Genomic DNA, 23,993 nt, shown 5'->3' on the forward strand with positions numbered 1-23,993 from the left:
CATCAAGGAAACTTCTCTTTGAATCAGACAGAGTCCGCTACAGAAAGCTACAACCAATCAAAATGCATGGTTGTGAGCCTGGTCCCAAATGGATACACCTACAAAGCACGTGTGCACCTAAGGTTCAGGGAACACTGCAGAAGAGTAAATGGGGAGATTGTAAAGCCAGAGCGTCAAGGAGTTTTGCTCTGAGTGTGTCTCCAGGGAATGTCAGAAGCTATACCTGTAAAGTCACCAACATAATGCACAAACATGAACTAATCAATGACGACACCATTTAACATGCCAAGCTGCATGAAGAAAACCCTGCAAGGCTTCAATCCTACAAAAGAACTATAGTCAGCAGAAGAAAACTGGAAGCAGGAAAGAGGACCTTCCCCACTTAGTTGTCCAGTACCAAACAATAAACCCTGTAAACATACATATGAGTAACATTATATGGACAAAACAGATTATATTTAGGAGTATATATATGTAGGTGGTTTTTTTACACTCTTTAGGGGCCCACCACTCAGCTCCCAAATAAATACACAGAAATTTAACTTATTCTTACTTATGAAATGCCCAGCTTTAGCTAGACTTGTTTCTAGCCAGCTTTTCTAACTTAAATTATTCCATTTTTCTTTAACTTTGTTTAGCCTCTGGGCTTTTTACTTTCCTTTATTCTATATACCTTGCTTTCCTTTTGACTCCATGCCAGGGTGAGGGGCTGGGTGTTTTTCCAATGGTGTCCTCCTCTCCTTCTTGCTTTTCCCTAGATTTCTCCTATTTATTTTTTCTGCCTATTTCTCTCCTTCCTAGCTATTGACTGTTCAGATCTTTATTAGACCAATCAGATGTCTTAGGCAGACAAAGTAACACGGCTTTACAGAGTTAAACAAATGCAGCATATAAGAATGCAATGCTTCTTTGCATCATTAAACAAATATTCCACAGCATAAACAATGTAACCTATGTTAAACTAATATCACAACATGTATGTATATGTACATACACACATATAATATGTATATATTATATATATGTATGCAGTAACAATTAATGAAAAAGGAAGTCATGAATTTGGAGAATGGGGAGGGGTATATGGGATGATTTGGAGGGAAGGAAGAAAGAAAGGTTATTATTTTAGAATCCCAAAAATGAAATGCAAACGAAATTGGGGAGTTGAGGTGATTGAAGATGAAAAAAGAAGAAAGAAAATCTTAGTGGATTAGGTAGAGATTGGCAAATTTTATCAAAGGGCTTGGGAACTGCATTTTAAACTGTGTTTTAATCTCTTTTAATAGCCTTCAATAGAATTCATTTCTAATTTATTCCTACTAATATGCTTCTTCCATAGCGTGGTACTGTCAACTGAATATCCTTCAGAAACTTGTCCCTAGAGCCTCCATGTATACTGGGTATTCAGCGTCCTAGGGCCAGCTCACACTGGACCATGAGAACATATTCTGTGCATCTGTTCCCAAATGCGTTTAGTTCTCTCACACTGGTAACTTAAAATTTGCCAGATGGTAGTGTTTACCCCACAGAAGGCAAGCAATGCAATCAAGGCTTGCTTTCCACCCTCAATCCCTACCTCCAAGAACTGGTTTTCCAGCATACCCCTGTACAGAAATGCCCCCCAAAGCAAAAACCCACAGTGCTAAAAAGAATAATCCTTGAAGTTTGCAGGTTCTGCTTTTTCCCCCTTTGATCATGATAACAGTACTTTCCTTTGGACGCTTACCATTTAAAACAATGATTCTAAAAACACAGGATTGGGAACCAGGGAAGAAGGCAACACCTTAGTGCTTTCAAGTAGTAAGTCTGGTGTCACTTGCTTCAGTTAATGCACTGTGTTGGAATGTGTCACCAACAAATTCTAGCTGAGAAATCACAGCTTCAATCCTGACAATCCATCCTTCTTCAAAGATAAAAAGTAGTGTTTACTTCAAGGTCACAATCTGTCTATCAGGACTGTAGCAGCTGTTCTATGAGTTCATGCGTGGAGGAAGACAGGAACAGTTGAGGGAAGGCAGTTTCCTCCAAACCCCTCTCTGTGGCTGAAATGGTATGTGCCATAAAGATAGAATATTATTATCTTATAATGTGTCATGTGGCACATTTCTGCAGCTTAAATATTACATTTATTCTTAACAATATAGTGCTTTTCTTTAAGAGTTTGGACAAATATCAAATACTTTAAAATGGTGTTGTTATCCTTGTTTTGTTATAAATGCCTTTGAGACTGGTAAAGCTACAGACTTTCTAATGAGAAAAATACACAAGGCTAAAGTCTAAACCCAACTCGCATGAACTTTAAATTAAGATCTCCTGCTTGTAGATAATACCCTACACACAGCATCTGCAATTTCCTGGGGCTGGGGTATGATTTGGGAAACTTATTCTGAAATTACCTCATGTATCCGTAACATGTTTTATGAATATTCTTACTAGTAGCATCTTCATCCTCAGGGTAGAATGAACTTGGGGAAAAGGACAGCCCATCACTAAAGATCATTTGGCACCAAAGATAATGAACACTGTAGGCAATGAAATTGGGTTTTGCCTTTTTTGGTAAAAACAAGCAGAGAGTAGAGGAACAGGGCCCATTTTCTTTCTGACTCATGTGTTGGCTCTGCAGGCAGTTCTAAAAGAGGATTGTTGGAAAAGATTTGGACCATGCAACAGCATTATAAGTAGTGGGCACCTCCCACTCAGTCATATAAAAATATTTACACGACAGTAGACAGAGAGAAACTTCCCATTTCTTTTTGGTGGTGTAGTTCATGATGCCCAAGAGGTGTTGCATGGCCATTCCTGAGTTACTTTTTATCACACATCAGGTACTCTCCTGCGTGCTCCCATCAGTCATCAATCTCTCATTTTAGATTTCTCTCTCACACATACATTTTTCATTAAGTGACCATTCACTGTAAATATTAAAATTATTTAGCCATATGTGACCTTTAACTTATATTTACTATAAAAATGAAGAAAACAAGCTTAGAATGACTTCCAGTCTAGACTGTGTATTTGTTCTTTTTGTGGTGCTTGGGATCAAACCCAGGTCCTGTGCATGGTGGACAAGCATTCCACCACTGAGTACATCCCCAAGCCTTGCATTTTGTATTTTTGAGTCAGGGGGTCTCCTAGGGAAGTGCAGGCTTATTTCAAACTCTTTTCCCATGTCTCCCTCTGAGAGCTTGAATTAACAGACTTTTGCCAGCATGCCTAGCTGCACCTAGGCACACATGGAAATCATTTTCTACTTTCCATGGGAAATTAAAAAGCCACTAGAAGGAACCAGATGAGATGTGAGGTAGATCAGAAGAGTCCGCATTAGATACGGGCTGTGTGTGCACAGTCACCAGGTGTGGGAGAGTCCTTTAAGATACAATGAAGTATGTTATTAACAGCCATAGTAGTAAGGGAAGAGATTTGATGGTAAAACCAAAGAAAAGCACAGGACAGAAAAAAAATGGTAGTTGAGGCAGATAGGGACATGACTGCAAGTGGTGGTTGTGGCCAAAGGTACTGTCATGGGGAGAGGGAGAGGAGGGAATGAAAGAGAAATGAAAACAATAGAAAAATAGACACTACTCTATAAACCCAGGAAGACATTTAGAATCATCTGAGTTAGAGCCTCCTCCAAAGTTGCCAATGAACTTTGGAAAAGAAATCCCAGAACCAAACCCACACTGCAGATCAACTGAATCCACACTCCTGGAATGAACTCCAGTCTTCACTTTGGTTCACTCAAGCTTCTACTATCTAGCTATGGGTGAGCACTGATGGTCTCTCCTTTCACGTTAAAGAAGAAATAGATAGGGATGAAAATTGAGTATTTTAAGTTGGCAACCAGAGAACCAGGCTAAGAGAAGACAGGCAGGTAAACAATGATGGCATATACATGGGTCTGTACAATGAGTTTAGATTGGTTGAAAAGGTCATGATAGAGGTAGATTCCTGGAGTAATCAAGAGTTATTTGACTCTGAGGGAACCATATAAAGATACTTTTGGCACCATCAGCAGGTAACTTGACCTCTATGAGCCTTATATTCGCATCTGTAAAATGGAATTGTTAATCATACCTGTCTCACAGGGATGTGCATATTCTAGTCAGAGTAGAAAAGTCCTTTTAAGTCATAGTTCCCTAAGTTGGGGTTTCATAGCTAAATGTGAGGATCAGGAAAATTTTGACAGTAGTAGATGGTTTCTAGATATGCAGCAACCAAAAACTAATCCAAAATTCAATTTGTAATAGGTCTAAGCATGAGCCTATGTTGCATGCATGACTTCATCATGAGTACTCAGCAATACCTTGCTCTCTCTCCACCAAGCACTGACTGTCACTATGGGAAACACATGACCCACATTGCAGAGTACAGTGTGTTACATATTGTAGTGCTTTTAACATGTGCATAATGTCTTCTGCTCTTATGAAAGCATAATGGTTCAATACTGGAAAACATAATTTCCCTACTACCATTTCTCAACACATATTAGGTTAATTTATGTTTGAACTGTGTTAGAATGTTTGATCTTAAAAATGGCTGTTTGAGGGCCAGCAGGGTGGTAAAGGTACCTGTACCAAGTATAAAACCTGTGCCTGGACTCAGGGCCCCACAAACTGGGAAAAGAAAACCAACACCTGCAAGATATTCTCCAATCTACACACATGCACCATGTCATGTGCATGGTTCAGACACACAAATAAATAAATATGTAGGTGTATAAATAAATGTAATAAATATTTAATTTCTGTTTGATTGACTGACTTGAGATTCTTATTAATATGTATGTATTTATTTTTATATGTATTAGTGCTTGCCTGCATGTATGTCTGAGTCACTATGTGAATACTGGGAATTGAACCTGAGTCTTCTGGAAGAATAGCCACTTCTTTTAACCACTAAGCCTCTGCTGACTCAATTTTACTGTAAAATTTTAAATATATTTAGACTTAGGGTAGGATTTCTAGCAATTTCTGAAATGGATATACCTATACTCTTCTGCCCTTTCATATTATGCATTTATGTGAAGCAACATTCACAATATTAGACAACACTGAGAATCATCCAAGATGCTCTGGGTGTGGCAGTTTCATACTTTCAGCCAAGATTTGATTATTTATGTAAAAATAAACAAATACATCCATCTTACTAGTATGCAAATTTGGTTTCATCTTTAATAAATGGTAGAAATATATGTAGATCAATGAATTGTTGTAAGTGAATTTTTTATTCACTATCAGTAAATGTGAACCTATTATATGTGCCTATATAGCTAAGGACACATTAAAGAAGGGCCACCAGTGGAAAAGTTTAGGAGTCCTGTCTCTAGGACACTTGAGTTCTAAAACAGCTCTAAAACTGAAGAGAAAAGTGCATCCTCTTGAGAACCAGAAGATGCCAACAGAAAACAGGTAAGAAGAGAGTCAGAGACCTCCCTGTATGTGTGTGAGGGAAACAAGACTCATTTTTGGGAAACCATATGGAAAAATATGTCACAAGCCAGAACAATATTTGTACTGTTTTAACCGGTAATCCTACTCTTGGAATTTATCCTAAAGAAATAAATCCAAAGGAGAAAAAGAAGCCGCAGCATATAAAGACCTGTGATATAAAGGACTGAGTCCGATGAAGCTGCCAAACATAGGTCAATGGCTAAGTAAATTGTTGTACTTCTACTTAATGAAATAGTAACTGGACCTTTGTCTTAGCTGTCTCTTAATTACTAGAAGTCCATCTTTAATCATACAAAGGCCACTTGCAGGCATGTGATCCTTCAGGCACTACAATAAACTGTTGTCATGTAAAAATTCAAGGCTGAAAATGTGCAATAACGTTACAAAAGCAACCTCATAATATTTTATGTAACTTTATGAATTTGTATTGGGCCACATTCATAGCTCTTCTGGGGTGCATGGCCCCTGACCACAAGTTGGATATGCCTGTAAGACACACTGTATTTTAAAAATCCACATAGGAAAAGTGAAAATATTTCCTGACAATTCTTAGTTTTCCATGTACTGTTTGACACTGGTAAGAGTTGGGTGTGTACTGTCCAAGACACTTTTCAAAAGGTTGTGTAAATGGCAAATCCAGGAATTGACTGGGGTATCTGATTCTACAGCCTATACTATTAACTGCTACATGACACTATTAACATGCTACATGGAGGTAGAGTGAATGAAAAATAGGCAGAACACATAATTTTAGATCAGAAGAAATACACCTCATTAAATTATAATAGTAATATGCATCAGTACACACTTGTTAAAATTTATGTAACACTAATAGCACATCCTAAGTCTAGTATTGATTAATAAGTGTTGAGTGTTTTCATCCATTTCAAAAAAGAAATAAATGTGCCATTCTAGGAGGGTATATTACTTACATGGAGGCTGTTTCGGGAAAAGAGGATATATGAAAAACATCTACATGTTTCTCTTAATTTTGTCATGAACCTAAAATTGTTCTTTAAAAACTGAGCCTTTTTAAAAAGTTGCTCAGTGAGAATAACGAAAAGCAGTAGAGAGTGGACAAACAGCAGGAGAGGCTGTCACTAGAGAGTACTTACAGTGGGCCCAAGTCACAAGCAAGGATGTATAGGAAAAAATGATTCTTCCATCTCAATGTATTGTTACTGAATAATGTATAGGATTGCTTGAGAGTCATTGAGCTCTCTAGACCCCTCTAGAGTTTAGCTCAAGTTTGTTAACTCCAGGGCTTTAGAAGGGTTAAATAATTGTAACAGTTTTACTTGTGTTACAGTCTTCCTTTGAACCCCCAGCACCCAAATAATGACACGGAGACTTCTTAATTATGAAAGCTTAGCCTTAGCTTAGGCTAGTTACCAACTATCCCTTACCACTTAAATTAACCTATTATACTAATCTATGTTCTGCCACATAACTTGTTATATCTCCTCAGTACAGTATTCTGATTTCCTCTGCATCTTGCTGCCAGATCCCCACCTCAGATTCTTTCCTAGAGTTTGTATCTCTGCCTGGAAGTCCCACCTATCCTCTCTAGGCTAGCTATTGGCTGTTCAGCTCCTTATCAAACCAATCAGAGGGTACCTTAGGTAGATGAGGAAGGACAGATACATCATCACACAGTGTGAACAAATTTTCTGCAATATACTTGAAAGGTTAATAGAGATACATTGTCTGTTTGTATCCACACAGATGCAAATGCTATACTAAAAGAATGGCTGCAAATTGTATATTGGAATCCAATCAAATGACTATTAGAATGACCAGTGGTTGAAGTGAATGGTGTCTATGTAGCTTGAATGGTCATGGAACCAAACTGAACAATCCCTTGCTAATTTCTGCTCTGCCCCCATGTTAATTCATGAGTCAGTAGATGTTCTTTCACCACTGTCTTTCCATTGGTCACAGCACTGGCTTGAGTCAGGACCAACACCTAAATGCTAGAATCCATAATGAAGTTCAGAGGGGACACTATATTTCCATATTCAGTATAGCTCCATTCCAGACTGGCATAGTCAACACACCAAAAGAACTCTGGATGCAATGTTAACTTCATCTCCTACTACCACCACCACAAAGTTAACACAGACTTTTTTAAGTACATGTCAAGTGAAAAATAATTCAGACACAGAGGCTCCAGAGCAGTGCAGAGGTTAGCCACACTTCCATCTTCCATCTAACTCCTGCATTTATACAGATCAACAGGCAATTCTGTCTCCATACAAAGGCCTGTACTACCTCCTGGAGAGCGCAGGATGATCTCAGCACAGAAGGGAAGATGCTGCTGTCTTTCTCTGACCCAGGGTATCTCCTAGGAACTCTGAGTATCACAGCTTCTTAAGGAAACACTGACTTCCTCAATGTATGCAATTTCTCTTGACACTCAGTTTGCCGTGTACCAAGCGTGTGTACTGGCCACCAAACCAGGAGGACCTGATCTTCTCATTAGCACCATGGGTCTTTCCAAATTAGCATTACCCAAGTCTGTCAATAAGGAAATGAGAGAATTGTTTTTAATATTTACAAAATTTAGAGAAGAGATGCATATTGACCAATGACCAATCCCCTAACAGGAGAGTCTGAATTGAGGCAGCAACAAAGTAGTAGATGGAAGAGTGAATGCTAACACGAAAGAGAAAAAGCATTACTCATGCTTTTTTCAGCCATCTGTCCCAGCAAATTTGATGGAACTCTTTGATTTAAAATTTTAAACTAATTTGCACATGCACAAAGCATGTGTAGAGGCCAGAGGACAACTCTTTGGAGTCAAGTTATTCCAAGCTAAGGTTGACTACTATAGCCCTAAAGGAAAAAGGAAAACCCTCTTCATGTTTCCTGTAGCTTAATGAACAACCTGATTATAGCTTTCCTAGGGTACCTAGGTTGCTGCTAGACACACTGCTACTGATAAATAAAGCTTTATTGATACCATGTTCAAGTTACCATGAAGAGCTAAAAAGTCATCTATTATGCAGATGGTATTACAACTCATGTCTTGACTACTGAGTTACTTTGAGGGGTAAGGATGATAGGAATTCTTTTTTTTTTATTTAATATAGAAACAAGCTTGTTTTACATGTCAATCCCAGCTCCCTCTCCCTCCCCTCCCCCCCCCTGCACCTCCAACCCCCTGTCATATCCCCATTCTGCTCCCCAGGGAAGGTGAGGCCTTCCATGGGGGATCTTCAAAGTCTGTCGTATCATTTGGAGCAGGGCCTAGGTTGAGTGAGTATCCCTCTATGCAGAATGGGCTCCCAAATTCGTATACTAGGGATAAATACTGATCTACTACCAGAGGCCCCATAGATTGCCCAGGTCTCCTAACTGACACCCACATTCAGGGGGTCTGGGTCAATCCTATGCTGGTTTTCCAGCTATCAGTCTGGGGTCCATGAGCTCTCCCTTGTTCAGGTCAGGTGTTTCTGTGGGTTTCTCCAGCCTGGTCTTGACCCCTTTGCTCATTTCTCCTCTCTCTCTACAACTAGATTCCAGGAGTTCAGCTCAGTGTTTAGCTGTGGGTGTCTGCTTCTGCTTCCATCAGCTACTGGATGAAAGCTCTAAGATGGCATATAAGGTAGTCATCAATCTCATTATCAGGGAAGGGCATTTAAGGTAGCCTCTCTACTATTGCTTAGATGGTTAGTTGGGGTCATTCTTGTAGATCTCTGGACATTTCCCTAGTGCCAGATTTCTCTTTAAACCTATAATGGCTCCCTCTATTATGGTATCTCTTTTCTTGCTCTCCTCTATTCTTCCCCTGACTCAATCTTCCTGCTCCCTCATGTCCTCCTCTCCCCTCCTCTTCTCCTCTTCTCTTTCTCCAAACACCTTCTCCCCTCCCCCCATTGCTCCCAATTAGCTCAGAAGATCTTGTCCCTTTCCCCTTCTCTGGTGGACCATGTATGTCTCTCTTGGGGTCCTCCTCGCTTCCTAACTTCTTGATGGTATGGATCATAGGCTGGTACTCCTTTGCTCTATGTCTAAAATCCATATATGAGTGAGTACATGCCATGTTTGCCTTTTTGTGACTGGGATGAATTCTTCCAATTCCATCCATTTGCCTAAGAATTTCAAGATTCCCTTGCTTTTTCCACTGAATAGTACTCCATTGTATAAATAGACCACATTTTCTCTCTCCATTTTTCGGTTGAGGGACATCTAGGTTGCTTCCAGGTTCTGGCTATTACAAATAATGCTGCTGTGAACATAGTTGAACAGATGTCCTTGTTGTATGAATGTGCATCTTTTGGGTATATGCCTAAGAATGGAATTGCTGGATCTTGTGGTAAACTGATTCACATTTTCCTGAGGAAACACCATACTGGTTTCCAAAGTGACTATAGAGAGTTTGCACTCCCACCAGCAATGGAAGAGTGTTTTCCTTTCTTCACATCCTCTCCAGCATAAACTGCCCTTGGTGTTTTTTATTTTGCCATTCTGACAGGAGTGAGATGGTATCTCAGAGTTGTTTTGATTTACATTTCCCTGATGGCTAAGAATGTTGAGCACTTTCTTACATGTCTTTCAGACATTTTAGTCTCCTCTATTGAGAATCTCCATTTAGTTCTGTACCCCATTTTGGTGACTAGCTCCTTGAGTTCGTTGTATATTTTGGAAATCAGCCTTTTGTCAGATGTGGGGTTGGCGAATATCTTTTCCCATTCTGTGGGTTGCTGTTTTGAATGACAGAAATTCTTGTCAAAAAAATTTTACAAAGATTGGCATGAGAAGCCAAGTGGCATGTTGACCACAACCACATAGAACTGAGTAATGAAAGGGGGAAGGAGAAAACATGGAGCTGTAATGGAAGCCAGCATGTGTGCACATGTTGTGCAGTGGGCTGCCTTTGGGGTATGGCTAAGAGGATGCCAGGAAAGTGTGGAAAGTCTTATAAATGTATCTACTGCACACAACTGACAGCAGCTGGAATACAGCTCTCCCATATGTCTCTGGCAGGGAGACTGCCCGCCTTTCCAATCTAGGAGAACAGCCCTGTGATAAATCACCCTGTGGTCGCTGAAAGTCAAGTGTTCTCATGTAAAGATCCTGCAGCCCTCTAGGTGATGGGAGGCGTAACAGATTGACAGGGATCTAAGTAAAGCTTAAGAAGTGTTCCCAGAGAACCCAGGGGGCCGATACTGGGTTGGGAGTTTGATACATGAACTCACATTTAGCATTCACGGCAATACTCTGAGGTGAATGTCCATGGACTCTGGTCTCTAATTCGGAACTTACAACTCTGAAAGCTTAACTCACCTGCATATCACATGACTAGAAAGTGACAGGGTGAGAAACTTAACCAAGTTTGCACCAAAGTTATGTCTTTGCTATCATAAGAACATAATGTCACACCAGGTGTCAACTCTAGCCAAGCAAATCTTTGGGATAGACATCCATATATTTTCCCTCCTTTGATCCTATCACCACTCTCCCAGATAAATTCACCAACTGTGTGGCCTTCAATATTACACAAAGCCTCACTACCTAAGGAGCCAACAGCATCTACTAGGAGCTTGGGAGTAATGCAAATTATCAAGACTTACCATGGGCTGCCTTGTAAAATAAAGGGCACACTTGATGAGGGTTTAGGTAACTGTTTATTGTGGAAGGTACTTACAAGAGAAACTGGCAACTCAGGTGAGTCAGCAGTTTTCCGAGACCAGACCGGAAGCCGGAAAGAGAGTGTGTGTCTCTCCTGCACAGCCTTTTATTACCACATCTGTATGCGCCTCTAGCCACGCCCAAAGTGGGTGTGGTCAGCGGCACAGTCATCTAAAATCTCTCCCTACAATTCCCCTTTTCGTCTAAAGAAGATATTTAAACTTAAAACAAAACTAAATTGTGTCAATAAACAAAATGTCTCAAATATGTATATAAAGCATATATACATAGAAGATGATAAAAAAATTATAATCTACTCATATCCTATCCTAAGCATATCTACCCCATCTAAACCTAAGCATATCTGAAAGAGATGCCCAAGTCTGAACACCTCTCTGAGATGGTGTCTCATGCTGCTCAGACTGCCCTCTAACCCTGCATATAGCCTAGGCTTCCTTGACTCCTTATCCTTCACCTTCTACTACCCCAGGATTACCAAGTCTGGCATAATCTGTATTTTTTAAAATTTTAATGAGAGAGAGAGAGAGAGAGAGAGAGAGAGGGAGAGAGAGAGAGAGAGAGAGAGAGAGAGGGAGAGGGAGAGGGAGAGAGAGAGAGGGAGGGAGGGAGGAAGAGAAGGGGTGCTCACGCCTTAGTATGCATATAGATGTCAGAGGACAACTTTCAGGAATTGGTGCCCTTCTTTTGCCATAGATTCTGGATCAAACTCAGATAATCTGTTAGGCTTGAACAGCAAACACTTTATCAACTGAGTCACCTCACTGCTCCTTAATCAGTACTTTTAAAGAAGCCAACTGTTGTGTCTGTGGGTGACATAAGACTGTGAAGATGTAATAAATGTTATAGTGCTTGCCCTTTATTTTAATATGTCTGACTTCAAGTGAAGAGGGATGATGTGAGAGATTATTCTGTGAGCCAAGATGTGGTCCTTTTGTTTGAGATGATAGATAGATAGATAGATAGATAGATAGATAGATAGATAGATGACAAATAGGTGGGTAGGTGGGTGGGTGGGTGGATGGATGGATGGATGGGTGGGGGAGTGGATGATAGATAGATAGATAGATAGATAGATAGATAGATAGATGGATAGATAGATAGACTCTTTGTAGAGTCTCACTATATAACTGGTCATCCTGGAACTCCCTATACAGACCATGCTAGCCTAATACCCACAGTTTGCCTGCCTCCACCTCCCAGGTAATGGAATGGAAGGTGTGTGCCACCATGCCCAGTTTACTGGGCTTCTCTCATCTCATATACCTCAGCTTTGAGTGGAAGCCAAAAGTGACCTTGAACTTATGAATCTCCTGTCTCTACTTCCCAAGGGCTGGGGTCACAAGTTGCCACCATGCCAGCTTTTATGGTTGTTCTTATTACCTCTGATTCTTTAATTTTTATGTAGTCAAATGTATCACTATTTTATTATAGTGCAGTATTTGTAACCAAATTAGAAGACCATGTTTTATGATATATTTCTAAGGAAAACAAAACACCATGATAGCAGAAAAGGCAGAACACTTTGAGGACCTGAATAGAGTTGACAGATAAAATATAGATTTCCTGGTTAAATTTTAATTTCAAGTATATAACAAATATTTTAAACAGATGTATGAATTAAATATACTTATACTAAAATTACTCCCTATTTTATGTGATGTTCAGATTAAACTAGATAACCTACATTTTTATAATTCTGTCAACCCTAGTTGGAAAGCTAATGTTAGCTTGGGCTTTTCTACTCTTACTGTTCACAGTTCTACAGAAAGTAAATTCATCTGACCAAGATTCTGCACCCTGGCTTCTTGAGGGGTCATTGTCTCTTAAGTGGCACAAGATGGTACCACCCTCTGATCTATCACAAAACCATTTCAGAGGTAAGAATATAGATGGAAATCATGCCTATGACACAGTCACTGGAGTCTGGCACACCCGACTTTTAGTTCATTCTGGCTGTATAATATTGGGAATCTTGCTTATTGCATTTGGATCTAAATATCTATACCACAGTGTTATTTTATCTGATTCAATTAACAATATTTATATGATACAAATGTCCTACAGTTCCTATTTACTATTACTTAGTAAGCTTGCATTTCAGGCAAATACAGCCAAGGTAGGTCTTTCCATCAGCAAGGAAAGGATACGAAGTCACAGTGTCCTAGTCAGTAAGTGTGCTCATTACTCGGATGAGCTCAGGGTCATGATTCTGGGACAGTACTCCAATGTCCTTTAGTAAAAGGATCTATCTCTGGCCAACTTGGCGTGAAATTGCCTTGAGCTGAAATGAAGTAGACATAGGACAAAGTTCAGAAATTGAAAGCAAAACCTCACCAGGGCAGCAGGCCAGACAGAGGGAAAGGCAGAGAAGACAAAGAGTCAATGAGTAATGAAAATACATGAAAAAGAACGGGGACAGAGAAAGCAAAGATGAATGAAAGGAAATGAGAACAAAATACCTACATGCCAGTCATAGGCATTGAACTCAAGCAGGTGATATAATATGAGTAAACATTGGACAACTGAAGGAATGAGTAAGAAACTGGTGAAGTAGCAATGGAGGGAAAGCCATTTTATGAAGTAGTTTTACCCACAGTATTAATATATTCTCCATAGTCACTGTGAAGTGTGCAGGGCAGGTGTCATTCTTCCTGTCCAAGTGAAAAAATTTAAAGCAGAAATGATAAAATTAGATGCTACAAATTGCAGTGTAAACACATGCAGAGACAAAGCTGACCTCTGTGATTCACCACATGCTTTTCCTGAAGAGCTCGAGATTGTGAAGAGGGCTTGTACAAACCCAGGGCTTCTAAAGAAGCAGGCATTAGGGGTGTGTTCCATACAGAGACAGAATAACCTGCTCCTCAGTGACTGGGTTCCTAATCCCAGTCTTTCACAAGAACTACAAATGGATTTTCTTTAGCTCAATCACCTTGTGGAATGCTACTACAGAATGTTCACTTCTCTTTGATCTTTCCAGCCCTCCACAACTTGTAAAGAAAACCATGAATTTGATCTCCAAACCTGCAGGCTACCTACTCATCACAAATGCCAAAATGTAGGCTCCCATCTGAGGGCTCATTCCAGACCTTAATCCATGTGCTTTTTTGGACAGAGCCAATGAATCAATAGGCAGAGGAAATGCAACTTTCCTATAGGCACTGAAAATTGCTTCTTTGATGTTCTTTTACAGTCTTCTCCCACATGCTATAATACACATAATTTCATCTGAATCAGATTCAGTCTTGAAAACACAGGGAAGCCACAGTATCACTAGGAGATCAAGATTCATGCAGACAATTATTTTGTTCAGCAAGAAGAAATCAAGTCAGGAAGGGTTGCAATTTGTAAGAGCTTTCTAATGCTCAAGGTGATAGATTTGACTCTTTGGGGAAGCATTCTTTTTCTCCTAATCAACACAGTTTGGCAGACAGTTGTATGTGCCCAGAAACCATATGTGGGGATCCTAATCACTATGGAGATGACACTTGGAGATTCAACCTTTGGAGGTGATGAGATCATGGGAGTTTGCAACTGGTGTCGTAAGTGGTGTCTTTATAAGTGGCTCCAAAGACCTAGCCATTCTTTTCCACCATATGAGCATACAGTGAAGAGTTTCTATGGATGAGGGAGAGGGTCCTCATCATGGGACCAAGCCTGATAACATCTTGATCTTGTGTTTCTCCATCTCTTGGGCTGTGTGAAATAAGTTGTGATTGCTTGTAAATCACACATTTTTGTACTTTGCTAGAGCAGCCCAAATGAACTAACTCAGAATCCCGTCTTTGGGAATACCAGTATCTAGTGACTACTGATGGATTTTAACTTTTCTTGACTTTCAGAAAAGGCTGTGGAATGGTCACGGAAATGGTGAGGGTTGGAGTGTGGCAGGAACCCTATGAAGCCTGAGAACAACAGGCATATCTGTGACTTCTCTTTGATTTTGTAACAGTTGTGGAAAATGTGTACTGAATCCTTCAAATCCCACCTTTGCTCTATTATCTGGCTAAGAGTTTTGACCTGACCCAGGGATGTCTTAATGGCTCTATCAGCTATTCCTCTTTCCTAAAGCCCATTTCCATGCCTCATATATATCAGATCTTAGGAATGAGGATCATGTCTTGTCAACAAGAAATATGCAATGAAACAGTATGTGATATGTGACAGCAAGGGAGTTCCCAGAGAGAAGCAACCCCTGAAGCAAACCTTCTGCATGGCCTTATTGACCGATTAGAACTTTGGTGATTGTGGAGCAGTTGGAATTTTGCAAGTTTAGAGCCAAATTACAGATTATTGTGGGCTATGTTGGCCCTTGAATAATTTTTGCATTGTCCACCCCTGTGTGTGACCTCACTTCCTCTGATCATTAGGTAACTTTTCTGGAATATCTTCTGTAACCCAAGAGCTAAGAATGCCATCAATTAGCATCTAAGACCTGTAATAAAAGACAATGATTTTTAAAAATTCATCTCTTCTGGGTTTAGAACAGGGTTTCATGTAGCACATGAGGGTTTTGAATTTTCTGTGTAACTAAGATTGACTTTGAACTCCCGGTCCTCTACCTTTACTTCATTTTGGGATAATAGGTGTCTTAGTTGGGGTTTCTATTGCTGTGGTAAAAACAAACAAGCAAACAAAAAGACCAAAAGTAACTTGGGTAGAGAAGCATTTCTTTCATCTTATAATTTATAAGTACATCAGTGAGGGCAAGTCAGAGCAGGAACCAGGAGGCAGGAGCTGATGAGAGCAATGCAGGAGGGCTGCTGACTGGCTGGTTCTTAGTGGCTTACTCAGCATGCTTTCTTATTCAGTTCAGCCCCCCAGCCCAGAATTGGGACCACCCATACCACTCTCTGCCATGGATGGACTCTGTCATATCAAACACTAATCAAGAAAGTGCATGACAGACTTGTTTATCTGCCAACCTTATAGGGAGAATTTTCTCAGTTGAGAGGTCCTCTTCCCAAATGACTCTAGCTTGTTTCAAGTTGACAAAAAGTTAACCAAGAAATAGGATTACACCAACACCCATCTTTTGAAGGCACGTTTACAAGAATATTGACTACATAAGAATGAAAATAGAAGTGCCCTGACCTCAAAGAGTGTTGCTCTATTTAGGGACTCATGGGAGGGGGAGAGGGTACAAGATTGGCATGTAGTTGATAATTTTTCCTCTGTTTCACCTGGTCCTGCTGGACCAGTTTCTCTCCCACAGCCACTTATGAAATAATCACTCAGAAGCTAATGTTAAATATAACTGCAAGACCAATGGCTCAGGCATATTACTGACTAGCTCTCACAATTAAATTAACCCATTTCTATTATTCTATATTTTACCACAAAGGTAGTGGCTTGTTGCTTGTTATGTCACATCTTGCTTTCCCATAGCTTTCTATCTCTGTTTGGGTTTCCTGCCTAGCTATATTTTGCCCTGTCATAGGTCAAAACAGTTTTATTCATCAACCAATAAAAAGCAGTATACAGAAGGACATCCCACATTATTGGGACTCATGGGGTAGGGGTGGGGGGCTTGGCAACACTCTCTGAATCACAGCACAGTATACAAAAAATAGCAAAATTAATCTGTAAAGGCCACAAGAGAATTGAAATTAATTTGCCTACTGTGGAATTTGGGAGAGACATGTAGGGTGAATCACTATCTATCTTACCTCTACCTACATCTGCTGGTAAGTCTGTTTGGTTGCCTTCTAAAATATGTTGTCTTAGTTAAGTAACTTAGTTCTATTTATGTGATAAAATATTATGACTATGATAGTTTGAATATAATTGGCCCCCATAATCCCATAATCCTGTAATCTCATAGGGAGTGGCACTATTAGGAGGTGTGGCTTTGTTAGAGTGGATATGACCTTGTTAGAGGAAGTGTGTCACTGTGGGGGTGGGCTTTGATGTTTCATATGCTCAGAATACCACCCAATACGTCGGTTGTTTTCCTGATGCCTGCAAGATGTAGCAGTCTCAGCTCCAGCACCACCTCTGCCTGCACACCCCATGCTCCCTGTCATGATGATAATTGACTGAACCGCTGAAACTGTAAGCGACCCCCCCTCAATTAAATGTTGTCTTTATAAGATTTGCCATGATCATAGCGTCTCTTCACAGCAATAAAAATCCAAACTAGGACAATGACCAAAACCCACTTGGGAAGCATAGGCTTATTTCATCTTACAGCTTATAGTTCATTACCCAGGGAAGTCACAGCAGAAACTCCGGGTAGGAACCTGGAGGCAGAAACAGATGCAGAGGCTGTGGAAGAAAGCTACTTACCGACTTACTCCTTATGACTGCTTTCTTACAGCACCCAGGACAACCAGTCCAGGGATGGCCTCACCCACAATGGGCTGAGACTTTTCACATTTATCACTAATTAAGAAAATGCCTTATAAATATTCTATAGGCTTGCCAGTAGTCCAATCTTCCAAAGACATTTTCTCAACTGAAGGTCCCTCCCCTCAGATGGCTGTATCTTGTGTCAAGCTGACAAAAAACTAGCCAGCACAGCTAGGAGATAAGAAAAAGCTCATAAAAAGAAGAGGAGACCAAAGACCCATGAAACTGGTAGCAGATGATAAAGTAAAGAGGACTAAGAACCCTTGTATAGAAATCTGTGCTGATCTCTTTGGGGGTGATTCAGCCATCTTTGTCATTTTACATGGAAATGACAGAAGATGAAAAACACATTTGACTCATATCTTCTACACCTTGACCCTCAGTAAGCACCTGGCGAACAACCTGATGAGAGGTCGTTCATCATATAGAAGCTCGTAATCCAAAGTAGTCTAGAATTTTCCCCAGAAGCAACCATACTGTGAGCTCAAAGATGACTGCACAGCTTAATCTCTCTTCTTCCTTCTAGCTTTAGGATGGAGCCAAGCAGTAGAAATGGACCCAGAACCTAGACCTGTAAGTCTAGGAAGCATACACAGAAGAGACAGTGTGTGAGCTTCTCAAGGAAGGCCTCTACTCAGGAGTGTGTGTGCTCGGTTGTCCTCAGCTTAGAGATCCATCTTAAACTCGTTTCTGAATATTCAGGATGCCAATGAGTCCCAGGAAAAAAAGGAACTCTTCAGAAACATGGTTATGGGCTTCTGGGCTCAGATGCAGCCATCTATGAGATGCAAACTTAAATAATAAAGTGTGCAAACCTGGCAAGATATGCATGTGGAATGTTGAGGCACATGCAGACATCCACCGGCAAAAGTGGCCGCCATTTGCTAACTGTGCTGTTGGCACGTTGCCACAGTATTCTACCTCTATTACCCTGCTCAGTCCATAAACAGAACCTATTAAAAATGTACAACCATCTTCACTTTGTGGATGAAAGAAACAAGACCCAAAATGAGTGAGAAATCTTCCCAAGAGTAGAGTATAATTCAGTGGTCACTCTCTGAGAGTGGCAATTTTATTCCAGCATCATGTCCTCCAAGAAGCCTTTTATGACTTCCCCATTCATTGGGCCCACAACAGATTTGCTGGCACTTATGTTACAAGCTTTAAATATTACGTGGTAATCACTTAAGACTTCATATCTTCTTTGAGGGTATATAACCCAGCAATATGCCTAGTACACAGTGGCCAGTTGATGCTTACAGAATGAAGAATGTACACCACAAATATTTGTCTAGAGTTATAAGGCACAGGCTGATTTCAGAGAAGAAGAAATAGTAACTGTGCATTGGAGCCAAACTGGGGCTCTCCGGCTGCCTTTCCTTCTAGCCCCAGAGATAACATTTGTTTTAGAGACTTGTACCCAGCCTCTTCAAATACCAGAGGTGAATAAAAGTCCCTGGGAGCCAGGAATTCCGCATCCTCTTTGTCCAGTTAACCACATCAGAACATTCTGGTCTACTCAGTTTGTGATTCCAGCTGTGTTTCTAACATCTTTCCCCATGGATTGGGAGCCAAGGGAATGACTTAGGATGACTCAGTGGGAGTCCAGGGAAAGTGAGGGCTGCTGTAGTTTCTCTTCTTAGTGGAAAGGTCAGATGTCCTGGGCTGAACACCCCATGGGGTCTGAACCACTGAGCACCCCATGGGGTCTGAACTGCTAGCCTGACATCTTTTCCTCCTCATTTATCCTGATAGCTCTTCCTTCTCTCCCCATCAGAACCAAATGACAACCTCGGGGGACTTACGTCTGAATCATACCAGGAGGTCAAGAGTGAGGAAATAAAAGATTTGGACAGACATCCTTCCCTCGGCTAAGTGGATAATAGCCCGAGTAGTCATAATAGCCAGCAGTCATTGACGTGTGTGGTATGCCAGCCGCTGCGCTCCGAGCTGTAATGCATAGCAAATGTGAACTCTCCCTTTCGTTGAGTCCTCTCTCTGTACCAGCTAAGATTCCAGGATCCTTACAAGAACTGGCTCCTTTAATATTCAAAACAACCCCATGAGGTGGTCCCTATTATTATTACCCTTTTACAAACCACATATACCCACAGCAGGGCGAAGGGAAAATAAATTTATTAGCTTGCTTAAGGCAAGCAGAACTAGAAGAGGAGGTAATAGGGAATTTAAACACTGATTTTGAAGCTTATTAATGAACCTATTTTAATACATGATCCCTACAAGGATTCTTTGCTGAGATCACCACTGATCTTCACAGATGGTGAACTCAGCTGGGTGTGGAGTGTTAGATGCTGGCATTTCCTTAGTAGCAACTAGCTGAAATAGGATGTGTGAGGCTCTGTTCTGAGCTCTTTACATAGCATCAGGCAGAGCCAATGCTTGGTTGGGATAGATCACAAAATTATTATTTATAATCATCAAAAAAGCCAACTCCCCAGAAACAGTTTTCAAGAGGACTTGGGAGTCTGACTTTGTCCAGGACACCTTTCCCTCAGCATGGAGGATGCTTTCGCCTTTCCACTAGTTAATGACACTCTCAAAGACATTCATGCTTGTGAGTCAAGCCCACATGGGTACCTGACACCCAGTGTGTCTCTTTGAAGCTAATTTCAGAGCCCGGGAAGGAGCTCAAGGATTGGGCACAGGAGCTATCTTATTCCATTTGTTGGCCCTAAGCTCAGACTCAAAAGCTATGACTCCAAAGGAAATTCTGCACTTGTATACTCTAGTTCTCTTGGTTGTTTATTAAAGAATGGAAAAACAGAATAAATAAACAGAACACAGGTAGCTCTTTTAACTTCAAGGTAATTTTAAGTACTGGCATCGGTGATTACTATGAGCTGGACTAATTCCTGGCTTGTGTTCTTAATCCCTGGATCAGATAGGGAATTGCCACTGGTTATATTTTGCCTCTTAGAGAACCATATTTGCCTTGATTCCCCTCCAGACATGTGGTTTGAGTTACCCTGTCCCAAATCAGTGTGTGAAGCTCAATCTGTACCATGTCTGTGGAGACTTGACAAAGGTTAATGTCTGGAAAGCATCTGGGGCCTTGTCTGGCTCAGTTACTGGGAGGTAAGGTGGGATTGACAACTCTGTTTTCTGCTGCCAGGTACAGGGAAACACCCTAGCCTCCTTCCATAATGTGCTTCTAATAAAACAGGCACATTTCATTCATTAGAACTCAGATAAACACAGAATGAAATGCCATGCCTTTTCTGCAGGAGGGGACACTTTCCAAATGTCCCTTATGAGATCCTCTGATATACTTCTGGGCAGGTCTTTCATGAGCATGACAGGAGAGTGTGGAGATGGGAAACAAGAAGAGTTCCCACACAATTCCACTAACCTTGGTTCTCTAAAAGAGAGATGAAGCAGTTTCTGTTGGGTCAAATATCAAACAAATGACTTTAAAGAGATGTAGGGCACAGCCTCCTTCCATCACAGTATACAGAGCCAGGGGAGGCTGAAGGGCCTGGTTAACTGACTATAACCTACTCAAATTCTAGACCCAAATATAGCTCAGTGTGTTTTTTGCAATAGTACATGCCATACAACCATCTAAACCTTTGAACATGAACTTATTCATGTGTGACTGAAGTTTAAGACAACACTTCTTACCCTAGATTCATGAATGAGCATAGACTGTTAAATTCTGCAGTACCCTACCTTTCTTCATACCCTGCAACTACAATCCAGTTTAACTGGACTGTCTTGAGACCACAGGATGGACATTTTTTTCTTTTTTGACTTTTGAGATCTTTTTCATTTGAAAGTAATTGTAATGCTATTAAATTCACAAATATGCTAATTTTTATTACCCAATCCTATTTATCTAAAACACACATTGCAAACATACAAATATCTGTTCTCTCCACATGTCAGAACCCACTCATCATGGTTTTGGAAATGAGGAGAATAGATTCCCCTTAAATTTCAGTAGGTGTTTCTTTACAGTTAGCTTTAGCAAAAGTCACACAAAATAGTAATTAACAAAAATCTTCTTTACTTGTTAACTCACAAGGAAACACCTTCAAAAGTACATTTTTGTTAAAGTTTCTGTACTAAAATGTAGAAAACCTAAACTACACAAATATTGAAAAGTTTAAAATTCCTTAATATTTCATTCCTGGTACCACCACCACAATTTACAGGGCAATAAACCTGATGTAATAAAAAGAAAAAGAAAGACAAAGCTACACCAGATAAAAGACCTCAGGAATGTACACGTCTAATTGACACTACCTCGCATTGATCAACAGCTGCACTTTTTGCAAACTGTGGCTATGACCGTCCTGAACAAGAAGGGTTTCCTGTTTAAGCTGCAGTAGCTTTTCTGACTATGGAACATCCTTCCTCCTGAGGCAGATTTTTACAGTTCCTCTAATGCATTTAGAATGACTGCCTCAAAGTAACCTGCAGCTTTCCTGACAACTCCTCACTCCCTCTCCTGCTAAGAACTGTAGCCCTTTTCTGCTGTATTCTTTTAAAACCTCCTGCTACCATATCCACTACTCTACCACCAGATCCACAGCCACCACCACAGGGACTGCCTGAGCTTCTTCCACCAAAGCCGCCCCCTTTCATGGGTCCATAATTTGACTGCTGTTGTCCACTCTAATAACAAAGTCATTATAGTTCCCACCACCACCATAGTTACCTCCACCAGAACTTCCTCCGTCATTGTAACCATCATACCCTCCTCCACCACCATATCTACCACCCTGGTTTCCATATCCTGGTCCACCACCACCATAGCCTCCTCTACCACTGTAATCAGGACACCACCATAGTTGCCACCATCACCTCCAAATCCGCCGTTGCCACCTCCGTAACTGCCTCTGCTGCCACCACCTCCACCATAGCCTCCTCTACCACCCAAGTTTCCACTACAATCAAAATTACCTCCACCAACCCTAAGTTTCCTCCACGACCCATAAAGTTGCCAGATCTACCTCCATGACCTCTGTGATGCAGCAGACTGTATCTCTTGTTTAGAAAGGGACTTTTTCACTTCACAATTATGCCCTTTAATGGTGCGGTATTTCTGAACAATTTCATCAACGATGTCATGATTGTCAAAAGCAAATCCTCTCTTTTTTCCACTCTGCCTGTCTTCCATAACTTCTTTTCGGAGTAGTCTTCCATAACTACTTTTCAGAGTAGTCTCTCAGATTATATTCTTCTGTATCGTCTTTAATACCACCAACAAAAATTGTCTTCACTGTTAAATGGGCATCAGGCTTTACAGAATCCTCTCTAGAAACAGCTCTCTTTGGTTCCACCACATGCCCATCAACCTTGTGTGGCTGAGCACACATTGCAGTATCTACCTCTTCGGCACAAGAGGAGGTCACAAAACCAAAGCCCCTGGAACATTTTGTTTGGCGGTCTCTCGTTCCCACACAGTCTGTAAGTGTGCCCCCGTTTCTCACAATGTTCTCTTAAGCTATCATCTGTGGTTTCAAAGCTCAGGCCACCAATAAACAGCTTCCTCAACTGTTCTGGTTCCTTTGGATCATGGCCCTCCACTTTGAGACCGGACTTGCCTCTTCCAACACGAGTTCAATATCAGGATGGACATTCTTTCCATGCTGTTGGTAAAAGCAGGCCCTGTGCCTCGCCAGGGCAGCACAATCAAACCAACCCTACTAACACTGGTGGGTGAGCCAGCCCCCAAGTCGTGAGCATGGGAGAGCTCTTCCTACTTCTCATCTGTCTTGTGGAAAAGGGGGGAGACGATGTCCTCCCTCCTGCCCATCAATGCCTGAAGGAGGTGGGAGAGCGGGCCTTGTGATCATAAGAGTGGGAAAACAACACTGATAGTGCAGGTGTAGGTAAGACAGCCCAGAAGTTGTAACGAAGAGCTGTGCCCTTTTCACATCTAGCAAACCAACCCTACAACCTAGGCCCAAACCCAAGGTTATGACTTGACCCGTCCCATCATCCACCCCATCTATGATCTGCTGGAATATGTGAAGGGACCTGATTGATGTATAGACCCAAAGTTGCAGGGTCTCCACAACACATGGCAACAACAGGATACCCAGGATGAGCCCTAATTAGGGCCCATCTTCCATAGTGTAGTAGAAACTAGAGGCCTTGAACCAAAACCAATGACAAGATATGTGGACAGAGGTATTTACGGTGTGACTCACGGTGTCGCACTACTGCTTCCATGACAAGATTTTTTTCTTTTAGTTTTTACTTTTTTAATTTAATTTAATTTTTTCCTCTTGGTTTTTGTTTTATTTGAGAGGGTCTTCGGGAGAGAAGGATGGATGCAAAGGGACAGGAAAATAAATGGATGAAGATGCATGATGTAAAAGACATATAGAATTAATTAGTTAATTAATTAATTAAAAATAATTCTATGCCAGTTATTCATGGATGGAAGACCCAGTACTTTAAGCATATAGTTTAAATAATATGTGTCCTTCCCCATGCTCACATTGAGGCAGACAGATATGTAATAACCACTATTCTAGAATATATGTGTGGTCTTGATAGGACTAC

At 40.8% G+C, this 23,993-nt stretch overlaps 1 pseudogene; it reads right to left on the reverse strand.

The window, feature by feature from the left end:
* Positions 1-21,699: 21,699 nt before the first annotated feature.
* Positions 21,700-23,657, reverse strand: LOC101842942 (annotated as a pseudogene).
* Between the last annotated feature and the right edge of the window lie 336 nt (positions 23,658-23,993).

This window comes from Mesocricetus auratus, unplaced genomic scaffold (genome assembly GCF_017639785.1).
Source record: "Mesocricetus auratus isolate SY011 unplaced genomic scaffold, BCM_Maur_2.0 Super-Scaffold_100004, whole genome shotgun sequence".
Taxonomy (NCBI): Eukaryota; Metazoa; Chordata; class Mammalia; order Rodentia; family Cricetidae; genus Mesocricetus; species Mesocricetus auratus.